This window comes from Papio anubis, chromosome 6 (assembly GCF_008728515.1).
Source record: "Papio anubis isolate 15944 chromosome 6, Panubis1.0, whole genome shotgun sequence".
In the NCBI taxonomy this organism is placed as follows: Eukaryota; Metazoa; Chordata; class Mammalia; order Primates; family Cercopithecidae; genus Papio; species Papio anubis.
In genome coordinates, this window is record NC_044981.1 from 20,535,983 (window position 1) to 20,549,506 (window position 13,524).

General features: G+C 42.3%; 1 protein-coding gene across 3 annotated transcripts in view; it reads left to right on the forward strand.

Annotated features, from left to right (window-relative positions):
- Positions 1–6,750: 6,750 nt before the first annotated feature.
- Positions 6,751–13,524, forward strand: part of CDKAL1 (CDK5 regulatory subunit associated protein 1 like 1) — a 701,952-nt gene continuing 695,178 nt past the window's right edge. For 2 of the 3 annotated variants that reach the window (XM_031667632.1, XM_031667633.1), the window contains exons 1-2: positions 6,751–6,883; positions 7,651–7,694. The gene's annotated coding sequence lies outside the window, so the exon portion shown is untranslated. Of the gene's footprint in view, positions 6,940–7,650; positions 7,695–13,524 lie in introns of all 3 variants that reach the window. The other variant, XM_021936624.2, reaches the window with a different exon arrangement.

Here is a 13,524-nt window from a genome sequence, read left to right on the forward strand (position 1 = left end):
TAGTAGGAGAATGAACAGATAAAATTAATTATAGAATTGAACCAAACCTATATGTGTAAGTTGATAGAATAGAATAGAATAGATGACAGTAAGGCTGAAAGAGGTGGTTCAAGCCTGTAATCCCAAGATTTTGGGAGGCTGAGGAAGGAGAATCACTTGAGCTAGGAGTTCGAGACCAGCCTAGTAACAGCAAGACTTTGTCTCTAGCAAAAATTTTAAAAATTAGCTAGGAGTGGTGGTGTGCACACCTATAGTCCCAGCTAGTCGACAGGCTGAGGTGGGCAGACCGCTGGAGCCCGGGAGGTCGAGGCTGCAGCAAACCGTGACAGCACGCCAGCCTGGGTGACAGAGCCAGACCTTGTCTCAAAAAAAAAAAAAAAAAAAAAAAAAAAAAAGGTATTAGTAGAAGTATAGCACTCTGACCCCTAGTGGTTAAATTATGCAGAGAAAAATTCAGAACTTGCCCAAATACAACAGGAGGTTGATTTATTTCACATCGTGTTCCTATATGATCGTTTGATCAGTTTATTTCAGAGCATCAGCGTTCTTCCCTTTTATTCTCTACATTGAAGTGTCTATCCATTTGGGGCAATTTTTCCTTTCACATATATCTAGTATTTCTCTTTCCCCCTCTCTATTCTTCTGCTGTTACCATCTTTCTTCTCGGGTTCATCCAACACCTGAAAAATCTTCCTAAAAAACTGTTTAGTTGGCCAGGCACAGTGGCTCAGGCCTGTAATCCCACCACTTTGTGAGGCCGAGGCGGGTGGACTACCTGAGGTCAGCAGTTGGAGACCAGCCTGGCCAACGTGGCAAAACCTTGTCTCTACTAAAAATACAAAAATGGGCCAGGCGCAGTGGCTCAGGCCTGTAATCCCAGCACTTTGGGAGGACGAGGCCAGCGGATACCTGAGATCAGGAGTTCGAGATCAGCCTGGCCAATGTGGGGAAACCGCGTCTCTACTTAAAAAAACAAAAAACAAAACAAGCTGGGTGTAGTGGTGGGCGCCTCAGGAGGCTGAGTCAGGAGAATCGCTTGAACCTGGGAGGTGGAGGTTGTAGTGAGTCGCGATCACACCACTGCACTCCAACCTGGGTGATAGAGCAAGACTCCATCTCAAAGAAAAAAAAAATGTTGATAGTAGAAGTATAGCACTCTGACCCCTAGTGGTTAAATTATGCAGAGAAATTCAGCATTTGTCCAAAGACAATAGGTTATTTCATATCATGTTCCTATATGATCTTTTTATCAGTTTATTTAAGAACATCAGCGGCCGGGCGCGGTGGCTCAAGCTTGTAATCCCAGCACTTTGGGAGGCCGAGGCGGGTGGATCACGAGGTCAGGAGATCGAGACCATCCTGGCTAACACGGTGAAACCCCGTCTCTACTAAAAATACAAAAAATTAGCCGGGCGAGGTGGTGGGCGCCTGTAGTCCCAGCTACTCGGAGGCTGAGGCGGGAGAATGGCGTGAACCCGGGAGGCGGAGCTTGCAGTGAGCCGAGATCGCGCCACTGCACTCCAGCCTGGGCGACAGAGCGAGACTCCGTCTCAAAAAAAAAAAAAAAAAGAACATCAGCGTTCTTCCCTTTTATTCTCTACACTGAAGCATCCATCCATCTGGGGCAAATTTTCGTTTCTCATAGATCTAGTATTTCTCTTTTTGCCCCCCTCTATTCCTCTGCTGTTACAATCTTTCTTCTTGGGTTCATCCAACACCTGAAAAACCTTCCTAAAAAACTGTTTAGTTGGCCAGGCACAGTGGCTCAGGCCTGTAATCCCAGCACTTTGGGAGGCCAACGCGGGCGGATCACCTGAGGTCAGGAGTTTGAGACCAGCCTGGCCAACATGGCAAAACCCTGTCCCTACTGAAATTACAAAAATGGGCTGGGCGTGGTGGCGTGCGCCTGTAAAAAAAAAATTAAGAGCACTTAATAGTCATAGTTTTCACTTTGCTTATATACAGTGTGTGTGTGTGTATATATATATATCTTTTAACTCCCATTCTACTAAATTTACCTAATGTTCTACATAGAAAATTTCATGTATATTGTTTATCATCTTTCAAGAGTGAATTAAACACATGAATAGTTTCTCATGAAAAGGAATATTGATTGGTACAGATGTATAAGTATAATGGCTAGTTGCTCAGATCATCAACTAAACCTAAAACATGTGTTCCAGCCGGCCTGGTAGCTCATGCATGTAATCCCAGCACTTTGGGAGACTGAGGTGGAGGACTGCTTGAGGCCAGGAATTCAAGACCAGTCTGGGCAACATAGTGAAACTCTGTTGCTGCAAAAAAAATTTAAAATTAGTCGAGCATGGTGGCATGCACCTGTAATCCCAGCTACTTGGGAGGCAGAGGTGGGAAGACTGCTTGACTCAGGAGTTCAAGGTTCCAGTGAACTCTGATGGTGCCACTGTTCTCCAGCCTGGGTGGCAGAGCCAGACCCTGTCACCAAAAACATAATATTAAAAAACAGTTCTCAAATTTTAATTTTAATTTTATTTATTTATTTTTGAGAGAGGGTCTCATTCTGTTGCCTGTGCTGGAGTGCAGTGGTGTGATTTCGGCTCACTGCAAACTCGACCTTGTGAGCTCAAGTGATTCTCCCACCTCAGCCTCCTGAGTAGCTGGAACCACCATGTCTGGCTAATTTTTTGTTTGTTTTGTAGAGACAGGTGTCTGGCCATCTCTACAAGACAGACAGGTGTCTGATCTCAAACTCTTGGACTCAAGTGATACAACTGCCTCTGTCTCCCAAAGTGCTAGGATTACAGCCATGAGCCACCGTGCCTGGCCCCAGATTTCTATAATTTTCATATTTTATTCTTTATTTATTGATTAATCACTGAGAGGGTAAGAATTGTGTAACTTCTTTGTTGTCCATATTTTCTCTTCAATTTTTACTGTGAAGGCCAACATAACATATTGAAGGTGGACAGATTTTTTTTTTTTCTGAGATGGAGCCTCACTTTGTCGCCCAGGCTGGAGTGCAGTGACACGATCTTGGCTTACTGCAACCTCTGACCCTCAGGTTCAAGCGATTCTCCTGCCTCAGCCTCCTGAGTACCTGGGACTACAGATGGCTGCCACCACGCCCAGCTAATTTTTGTATTTTTAGTAGAGATGGGGTTTCACCATCTTGGCCAGGCTGGTCTTGAACTTGTGACCTCGTGATCCATCCGTCTCAGTCCCCTAAAGTTCTGGGATTACAGGCATGAGCCACTGTGCCCAGCCCAGGCAAACAGATTTTATTCCACGTTTCCTTGATCACTCTTTTGTTTTTCTCTCCTGTGTTTTTTCTCTATTTGAAATTTTGCATTATTGTTGCTTTCTTCTAAAGTTTTCACATAGAGTTGTTAAAACAACTGAAGTCAGACTGCCTAAGCTTTAGGTTTCTTCTCTGTTAAAAGAGATAACAAGATAATAATAGCATTCCTCATTTGTAGGGTTACTTATGCATAGTTGTTGGCACACATTTATAAGTGCTTGGAAAAAATCTTAGCTTTACTATTATTTTATAGATTTACCTGCATTTTCAATGTTCTTGGTATACACCAACTGGTTTGTTTACTTACTATCGAATATTTATAAAGCATTTAGTGTTATATTGTTGGCTGAAAAAACAGTAACAAAATAGGGTGGTGTATATTTATGAAGCTTAACTCTAATTTAAGAAGCAAAGCATACATTTTTTTTTTCCTTTGAGACAGAGTCTCACTCTGTTGTCCAGACTGGAGTGCAGTGGCGTGATCTCGGCTCGCTACAATCTCCACGCAGTGAGCCAGTTATGGTCTTGATCTCCTGACCTCGTGATCTGCCCGTCTCAGCCTCCCAAAGTGCTGGGATTACAGGTGTGAGCCACCGTGCCTGGCCTTTTTATTTTCTTTTTGAGATGGAGTTTCGCTCTTGTTGCCCAGGCTGGAGTGCAATGGTGCAATCTCTGCTCACTGCAACCTCCACCCCCTGGGTTCAAGCGATTTTCCTGCCTCAGCCTCCTGAGTAGCTGGGATAACAGGCATGTGCCACCATACCCGGCTAATTTTGTATTTTTAGTAGAGACAGGGTTTCACCATGTTGGTCAGGCTGGCCTTGAACTCCTGGCCTCAGGCGATCCACCCGCCTTGGCCTCCCAAAGTGTTAGGATTACAGGCGTGATACACTGTGCCCGGCCTTACCTGGTTGTTTTTCAAAAGCTGTACAGATACTATAAATATATTTAACCAATCTTCTATTGAGGAGCTGGAGAGGGTTTCCAGTCTTTTGCTGTTATAAGCAATGCTTCAAAAAATACTGAGGAACATAGGTCATTATAAGCAATGCTTCAAAAAATATTTTGGAACATAGGTCATTATGTGTATTTCTGTAAGATAAATTCCTAGAGGTAGGGTTACTGACTTCAAAGGATTTAGACTAAAGGTGCTTAAAGAGAGAGGTTTCACCTGTTTGTTAGTTGCTATAGCCAAAACTTGGAAACATTCTTTCTTCCTCTTTTTTCATACCTATCAGTCACCAAGTCTTGCTGATGTTACCTCCTCAATTTGTTACAATCTGTCTTTCCTTCCCATTCCTCACAGCCAACAACTCAATTTAGGCTTTTACTATTTCTTCATGTCTGAAACCTATTGTCCTGAGAGAATAATCTGCTCGAACACATTCATGTTGCCTACTACATACATTCAGGATTAAGTCTAATGCCTTTGAGCACAGGAGGTTCACCTTGATCTAGTCCCTGTGCTTCCCTTTCTCTGGCAGACTTCTCCCATCACCAGCTTCCCTTTCTCTGCTTTTACACTGCAGAATAATTCATCATTTCAGGCCTCCTTGCGTTTGCTCTGGCTGACTCTCCAGCCTGGAATGCCTTCATCCATTTCCCTTACTTCACCTTTGTGTTCCTGTGCATTCATCTTTCATAGTGATTGCTATTCTCTATTGAAATGAATTTCCTCAAAATAGCCTGCAATTGCAATAGGGAGTACTTTTTTTCTTTCTTTCTAGCTCTAGCATCTATCACAGTGCTTGTGGTCATGGGGTGCATACTCAGTAACATTTCCTTTACTGAACTCAACTAGATCTTCGGGTAAAAGAGGTGGAGTTATTCATTCATTCATTCATTCAACATATGTTTATTGAGAAGCTATAAACGTAAGCACAGGTTATGTGTTAGTGCGATTGCAACCAAGAAGACAATCCAGGTCCTACTTTTGGTCTAGTGAAAGAGATGGAATTAAATGGGTTTGGTGGTGTGCCCGTGTAGTCCCACAGCTACTTGGGAGGCTAAGGCATGAGAATCTCTTGAGGCTAGGAGGCGGAGGTTGCAGTGAGCTGTCATTGTAACACTGCACTCCAGTCTGGGTGACAGAAGAAGACCGTATCTAAAAAAAAAAAAAAAAAAAAAAGTAGGGCAACATAAACACACAATTTTAATTCAGGTGGGTAAAGACAATAGCGGATCCCAGGGCACTGTTTAGATTATGTTATGGATATGAATAAACAGAGAAAAGGGTGGCTTTTTTTCTTAAAAATATATTTTAGAGACAGGGTCTCACTGTGTTGCCCAGGCTGTTTTCAAACTTCTGAGCTCAAGTGATCCTCCCACATCAGCCTCTTGAGTAGATGGATGGCATTTTAATTAGATGAAATTGTACTAGCAGAAGCATTTGCAACACAAAGTAATTGCCCCAAATCACTGTGAAACCCTAAGTCAGGCATTAAACTCACGATTTCTGACCCTTGTTCACGAACTACTGCCTCCTATTGCCTTTACTTTTTTAAGTAAAGATATTCTTCTGGTAAACGCATGGTCAAATACAGTGTCTTGGGTAATGAATACTAAAGTGAGATAACATATGTGGAGCAAGCGGGTGAGAATTCGTATTCCATGAAAGTATTTTCTTTTTTTTTTTTGAGACGGAGTCTTGCTCTGTCGCCCAGGCTGGAATGCAGTGGCCGGATCTCAGCTAACTGCAAGCTCCGCCTTCCGGGTTTACGCCATTCTCCTGCCTCAGCCTCCCAAGTAGCTGGGACTACAGGCGCCCGCCACCTCGTCCGGCTAGTTTTTTTTGTATTTTTTAGTAGAGACGGGGTTTCACCGTGTTAGCCAGGATGGTCTCGATCTCCTGACCTCGTGATCCGCCCGTCTCGGCCTCCCAAAGTGCTGGGATTACAGGCTTGAGCCACCGCGCCCGGCCGAAAGTATTTTCTTTCCATAGGTGTCTGCTAAACTACCATCTAAGTTTTCCAAAACAAAAAACAAAAAAGCTTGCGTGGTGGTAAATAATGTATATTAAGCGAAACCTACCAACTGACCTTTATCTTTTCCTTCCTGTTTTTTAATATTAAAGAAGAGACCTCTTCACAAACGATTGAGGAGGCTAGTAAAATGCAGTGAAAAGAGCAAGTTCTTTGGGAGTCAGACAGCATCGGATCCAGCCCACGGGGCAGCACGACTAGTAGAGTAACTTAGATTAAGTCCTTAAACTTCCAGTGTCCGCTTTTGTAAAATGGGAATAATAACAATAAATAAATAGTGAAATAATGTTTATGCAAAGTACTTAGCACAGTGTCTAACACATAAGAGCTTAGGAGAAGTTGGCTATTAAGCGTTTCTAGGAACCCGAGGACTTGGGGTTGTTATTTTAGTTCTTGGAATCAAAGGAACTTGAAGCGTAATCATTCCTAAACTAAGTTAAACCAGAACCAGCCCTTCCAGCAATGATGTACTTTGATCTCTTCGGGCCACCGTCGCTGAGCATGCGTAAATAAACGTGGCGGGACGTATGTGTCATGGCGCTCTCCATCTAAAGTCTGTGCAGCTTCCGGAGAGTGGCGGGTTGATTCTCTCACTTTGGACTGGTTTTTACTTCCCGACTTCTGGGTAAGGGTGGCGGTTGGGTCCATGTGGGGCAGAGTGTGGCGACGGCTCCTTTTATGGCAAGCCTTATTTCTCCAGTTTCAGTCTGTCTTGGGCTGTTTGAAAAATTGTTTCGCAGTTAAAAGGGGATTTGCCAGCTGGGATGGGGGAATTGGGAGGCAGATGGGGCTTCCAGGAGCGAGGGTAGGGTCGTTGGCCTCAGGTGCCGCTCTCCAGTTAGTAATATTTTGGGCACCTCGTTCCTTATTGTCAAATTTAACTTCATTTGTTCTCCCACTTTATACCTTAGTGAATTTGTAGATGTGACAGGGCTTTCGCAGTTACATAGCTTTCCCAGATCAGTATCTTAAGAATTTAAGCAGAAGTTATTGAGAAAAGCAGATATCTTGCTTTTTCACTTTTCGTTCTTCTTTGCTCATAAAACCTTTTTCTGAATCTCGGGACGACAGTTATCTTTCGAATGGAACGTGATCTGGATGTCTGCCTATCTTACTGACTTATTCCTGTTTTGTAGTGGTTGGTTACTCGCACTATGCAGACGTGTTGTAGTGCTGAATACAACATTACTGCAGACACTGGATCACAGTCACGGCAGATGTCAGCACACCTGTTGTAATCAGTAAGAAGTTACAAGTAGTATGGAGCATCATTAATCCTGCTGTATAAAGCAGTCTTTTTTGGAGTCTGATTCCTTTTAAGTAAAGAATCCTTACAGTGGTTTTGTGAACTTCTTTGGTGCTTGCTTTTCCTAATCAATTTTTATTTTCCAGACTCATCTTTCAAGAGGACTTTAGACTAATTGCAGATAATTAAGGTACTGATTTATTTTAAATCTTTTATGTTTGAGTGCTGTACATATTTCTGCATGTTAGAAAATGCAGAGAGGTAGCTTAATTTCTTAGCTATTTGCCACTATCGTGTTATGGAACCATTGTCCTTTACATACCACTAAATTGAAGAGATATTTTCATTTATTTTACTTAACCTTTCGTTTTCATTCACCAGCATTGACCATGTCCACTTTTTTTGACATGCCCTCTTCCTTTGCCTTCCATGGCCCATGGATTTTTTTCCTTCTCTGGTGGCTGCTTCTTGGAATCCAGTATAAGCTGATTTTCCTTTATCTGAGAGTTAAATTTGGAGTCTCTCAAGTCGTGGTCTTGTACTTTCTCCTACCTCTGTTCTCTTTTTCTTTCCCTCTGGGTGATGTAATCCACATGCCTGTCAACAATTATTTGTCTTTTTGATTCTACCCATCCTAATGGGTATGAAATTGTATATTATTGTGGTTTGGATTTCCATTTCCCTGATGGCTCATTATGTTGACATCTTTTCACGTGCTTATCAGCCATTTGTATGTGTGTGTTTTTGAGACAGGGCTTCCCTGTGTCACCCAGGCCACAGTGCAATGGCTCGATTACAACTCACTGCAGCCTTGACCACCTGGTCTCAAGTGATGCCACTTCAGCCTCCCAAGTAGCTGGGACTATAGGTGCATGCCACCATGCCCGGCTAATTTTTACTGTTTTTTTTTTTTTTTTTGTAGAGATAGGGTCTGTGTTGCCTAGGCTCTGGCCCTGTACTCCTGGTCTGAAGTGATCCTCCCACCTTGACTTCCCAGTGTTGGGATTATAGGCATGAGCCACTGCACCTGGCCCATTTCTATATCTTCTTCATCTAATCTGTTTTTCCTTTTGTTGCTTGGGCTTTTGGTTTCTTAGCTAAGAAAGGAGGGCCTACTCTAACATCATAAAGATTTGTGCTTATGTTTTTTTCTAAAAGTTTCATAATGTTAGCTCCTAAATTTAGGTATTTGATCCATTTTCAGTTAATTTTTTGTATATGATGTGAAATAGAGCTCCAACTTTATTTTTTACATGTTGCTATCCAGTTGTCCCAGCATCATTTGTTGAAAAAAAACTATTCTTTCTCTGTTGAATTGTCTTGGCATCTTTGTTGAAAATCAGTTGACTAGGTTATGTATATTTGACATGCATTCTAGGTGGTTTTTATGAAAGAATAATTCTGGGACAGTGATTGTCAAACTTTAATTCAGATCAAAATCACCTAGAGGGCCTGTTAAATATTGCTAGGTTTTACTCAAAACATCTGATTCAGTATGTCTGGAGTGGGGTTCAAGAATTTTCATTTCTGGCTGGGCATGGTGGCTCATACCTGTAATCCCATACTTTGGGAGACCAAGATGGGGGGAGTTTGAGAGCAGCCTGGACAACAAAGTGAGACCTTGTTTTTACAAAAAAATTGAGAAAGAAAGAAAAAATGTTCATTTCTGACAAGTTCCCCATGATGCTACTCCAGCTGATGTGGAAATTACACTTTGAAAACTTCTGGACATTGCTTTGCAACTGTGGCTGTACACATGAGAATGACTGGAAAGTTTTAAAAAGATATTGAGGCCCAGGCTCCATTCTCAGAGATTCATTCCGCTATCTTGGGGCTTAGTGGGAATTTTCTTTTTTTTTTTTTTTTTGTTTTGAGACAGAGTCTTGCTCTTTTGCCCAGGCTGGAGTGCAGTGGCGTGATCTCGGCTCACTGCAAGCTTAGTTGGGAATTTTCAAAAGCTCTTCAGGTGAATAGAATGAGTGTTCAAGATTGAGAACCATTACTGTAGAATAGTGGTTCTTAATTAGGAATCTATAGTGGAATTACCTGGACAGTTTCTAGGTTCACGTGCTTCAGTTCTACTCTTGGAGATTCTAATTCAGAATGGAACCTGGAGATTTGCTAGGATAAAAAACTTCCCGCCGGGCGCAGTGGCTCACGCCTGTAATCCCAGCACTTTGGAAGTCGGGCGGATCACCTGAGGTCGGGAGTTCAAGACCAGCCTGACCAACATGGTGAAACCCCCATCTCTACTAAAAATACAAAATTAGATGGGCATGGTGGCAGGTGCTTGTAATCCCAGCTACTCGGGAGGCTGAGGCAGGAGAATTGCTTGAACCCAGGAGGCACAGGTTGCAGTGAGCCGAGATTGTGCCATTGCACTCCAGCCTGGGCCACAAGAGTAAAACTCTCCCATAATTAAAAAAAAAAGAAAAAGCCTCCCTAATAACTCACCTGTGTAAGTAACTGCTGCTCTAGGATATTGCATCCTCTTTCTTACCATTTTCGGTATTTTCCTTTTCACTGACTCTGTTTTTATTCCCTTTATTAAATTTGATTTCCTCTACCTTTGAGAAAAAGTTTTAGTGATCCTTTTTCTCCATTTAGCTATTACGCTGCTTTCCTTTTATTCTCAAACTTTCATTTCCATATGATTTAATTAAAAATTTCTGAAGGCTAAACAATTCCCTCTGTCAGTTTGTTCAAAGTAAAACCTTTAGCTTATTAATAGTGATGAGGGAGATTATTTAGGTACTTATGATATATAGCCAGGTTTATGCTGCATAATGCTGATATGTAGTGTTACATTTATCTTTTTTGAGTGAGTATCTCCAAGTGAAATTGCTGGCTCAAAGGATATACATATGTTTGATATATATTGTCAGGTTGCCCTCCAGAAGGGGTGTACCAGTTTTTCTATGCTTTCAGCTAACAGAGTTTTTGTCAGCTTTTTATCAGTGAGGCAGCTGAAAAATAACTTATTGTTTCAGTACTTGTTAGTGTGGTTGAGCATTCTTTCCTTTTTTTTTTTTTGGCTATCTGTATCTCTTAAGTGAACTGCCTGTTTTTACTTTGCCCATTGTTTTCCAGAATGTGGTTACTTATTAGTGTCACATTAGGTTCTTGCATTGTTTGTACTTTGCCAGTGAGGCAGAGCCATAGTGGGAGGAGCATGGTGTTGAGAGGAAGCCTAGGTTCTAATTTCTAGCTCTATCAATGTACAAATCCTTTTGCTTCAGTGGACTCCAGTTCTGTAAGATAAGAAGCTTAGCAACTTCTACTTCTCTAATGATACGGGATGTCTATTGCAGTGGATTTCTTTCATTTGTCTTTTTCCTTTCTATTTCTCTTCAGTGGATCCATGCACACTTGTATATGGGATGGCAAAATTGTGTAATTAAAAAATATGGCTTTTAATTAATGTTATTTAATTATTCATGATCTGTCAGTAGTTCTTCAGCATTCCGAAGGCACTACCTGGTCCTAGCCCCTCTCATTTAATTATTTCATAGAATAGTGGTGATAGAAGAAATCCAAGGGTTGGCATTGACTTCAGCTTCCCACCCAGTGTAGAATTTCCTGCTATGTCATAGAAAGACTAGCTAAATTCAACTTAAGCATTGTATTCATTCAGTCAGTAACTGTTGTGCACCTGCTGTGTGTTAGGCATTGTTAGAGGCGTTGCAGAGACAGTACTGAAAAAGAGATGATGCCTCTGTGCTTAAGAAGCTTACATTGTAATGAGGAAGATACAATTATATATGTGGTGTCAGGTAGGTAAGTGCAATGAAGAAACATGAAACAGAAGCAGGGTTAGAAGCAATGGAAGTGTGGGCATGCTTGGGCAGCTCGGTTATTTTAGATAAGGTAGTAGGAAAGGCCTCTCTGAGGAGGTGTTGTTTGAGTGAAGAAGTGGCTAGGAAGACATATTTATCTGGGGGCTGATATTCTGGCAGAGGAATAGCAAGTATGAAGGCTCTTGAGTCAGAAACTAATTTGGCATACTCAGAATATCTATATCCATATATTGCCTGACTGTGTAGTCTACAGTAAAAGGCTTTATTGAGAACCTGCAATGTGCTAGACATAGTTCTAGGCACCTGGGGTAAAACAGTGAATACCTCACCCAAAAACCTTTACCCTCACGGAGTATGCATTCTAGTAAGATAAACAGTTAAAACAATTATTAAAATGCTGGAAGCAGATGATTAAGTGCTGCAGTTTTAAAAAAGGCAAGAAAGGGGCATAGGAAGAGGGTATGTGGTGAGGTAGGGGTGTTGCTTGGAAAGTCCTCTCTTGTTACAGTTGAGCAAAGTCCTTAAGGGCTTGAGTGAATGAGCCATTCAGGTGTCTTGAGTAAGAGCATTCCAGGCAAGAATAAGACTATGAAATGAATGTATATCTAGTGGGTATGAAATAACAAAGCCTGCATGACTGAGGGGAGTGTGATAGGAAATGGGGCCAGAGATGCAGCAGGAGGCTGATTATATATGTCATTGCAGATCTTTGTAGTGATTTTGGCTTTTTACTCTGATATGGAATACTGCTGGAAGGATTTGATTGAGAAGCTTGAGATGAACTTAGGTTTTAAAGGGATCCCTGACTTTTGTGCTGAAAATGTTCTTGGAGAATTAAGGATAGAAGCAAGGATACTAGGGATTGCAATAATCCAGACAAGAGTTGATGTTGGTTTGGACCAAGAGTGTAACAGTGAGTATGGTCACAAATAGAGTCTGAATATATTTTGAAGGTATAGCCAACAGGATGTTATTGATAGGTTGGATTTGGGGTGTAAGAAGGGAGTGCAGGATTTTTGGCCTGAGCAGTAGAAGATTGGGATTCCTTTTTTTTTTTTTTTTTTGAGACAGAGTCTCACTCTGTTGCCTAGGCTGGAGTGCAGTGGTGAGATCTAGGCTCATTGCAACCTCCGCCTCCTGGGCTCAAGCAATACTCCTGCCTCAGCCTCCCGAGTAGCTGGGTTTACAGGCGCCCGCCACTACGCCCAGCTAATTTTTTGTATTTTTAGTAGAGATGGGGTTTCACCATGTTGGACAGGCTGGTCCCGAACTCCTGACCTCGTGATTCGCCTACCTCGGCCTCCCAAAGTGCTGGGGTTACAGGCGTGACCCACTGCGCCCAGCTAGGATTGCCTTTAAATGAAATGGGAGAAGTTGTAAGAGGATCTAGTAAGGTAGGGAGAAGATCAGGAATTCTGTTTTGACTTTGACTTTTGTTTTTTGAGATGGAGCTTTGCTCTTTGTTGCCCAGGCTGGAGTGCAGTGGTACGATCTCAGCTCACTGCAACCTCTGCCTCTCGGGTTCAAGTGATTCTCCTGTCTCAGCCTTCTGAGTAGGTGGAATTACAGGCACCCACCACCACGCCTGGCTAATTTTTGTATTTTTAGTAGAGACGGGGTGTCACCATGTTGTTCAGGCTGGCCTCGAACTCCTGACCTCAGGTTATCCACCCGCCTCAGCCTCCCAAAGTGCTGGGATTACAGGCTTGAGCCACCGCGCCCAGCCCTGTTTTAACTTTTTAAGTTTGAAGTAATTATTAGACATTCGAGCAGTGGTGTGGAATAGGCAATTGAGTGTCTGAGTCTGAAGCTCAGGGGAAGAATGGGGCTGGTTATATAAGCATATACGTAGTTGATATTTCAAGGCCATGGGACTGGATGAGGTCACCTAGGGAGTGCCTGAAACTAGAGAAGAGTTCCTGTAACAGAGCCATGGGGGCATTCTAATGGTGAGAAGTTGGAGAGATGAGCAGAGGAGACTGGAGATAGGAGACTGTGGCATCCTGGAAACTAGTGCAGTTTCTTACTGCAGTTCTTCAGTCTTTAATAACACACAGTGTGAATCGGTAAGAAAGCAGAATTTCCTAAATTTATTTGACCACAGAACCATTTTTTTTTTCCCAGATAGGTAGTAAATAATTAGAACCAATATGGGAAAGATTAACCTGGTTCATTTCACCTTACCTAGATGGCTGAGTTGGCCAGGGCTCTTTTTTGCAAGGA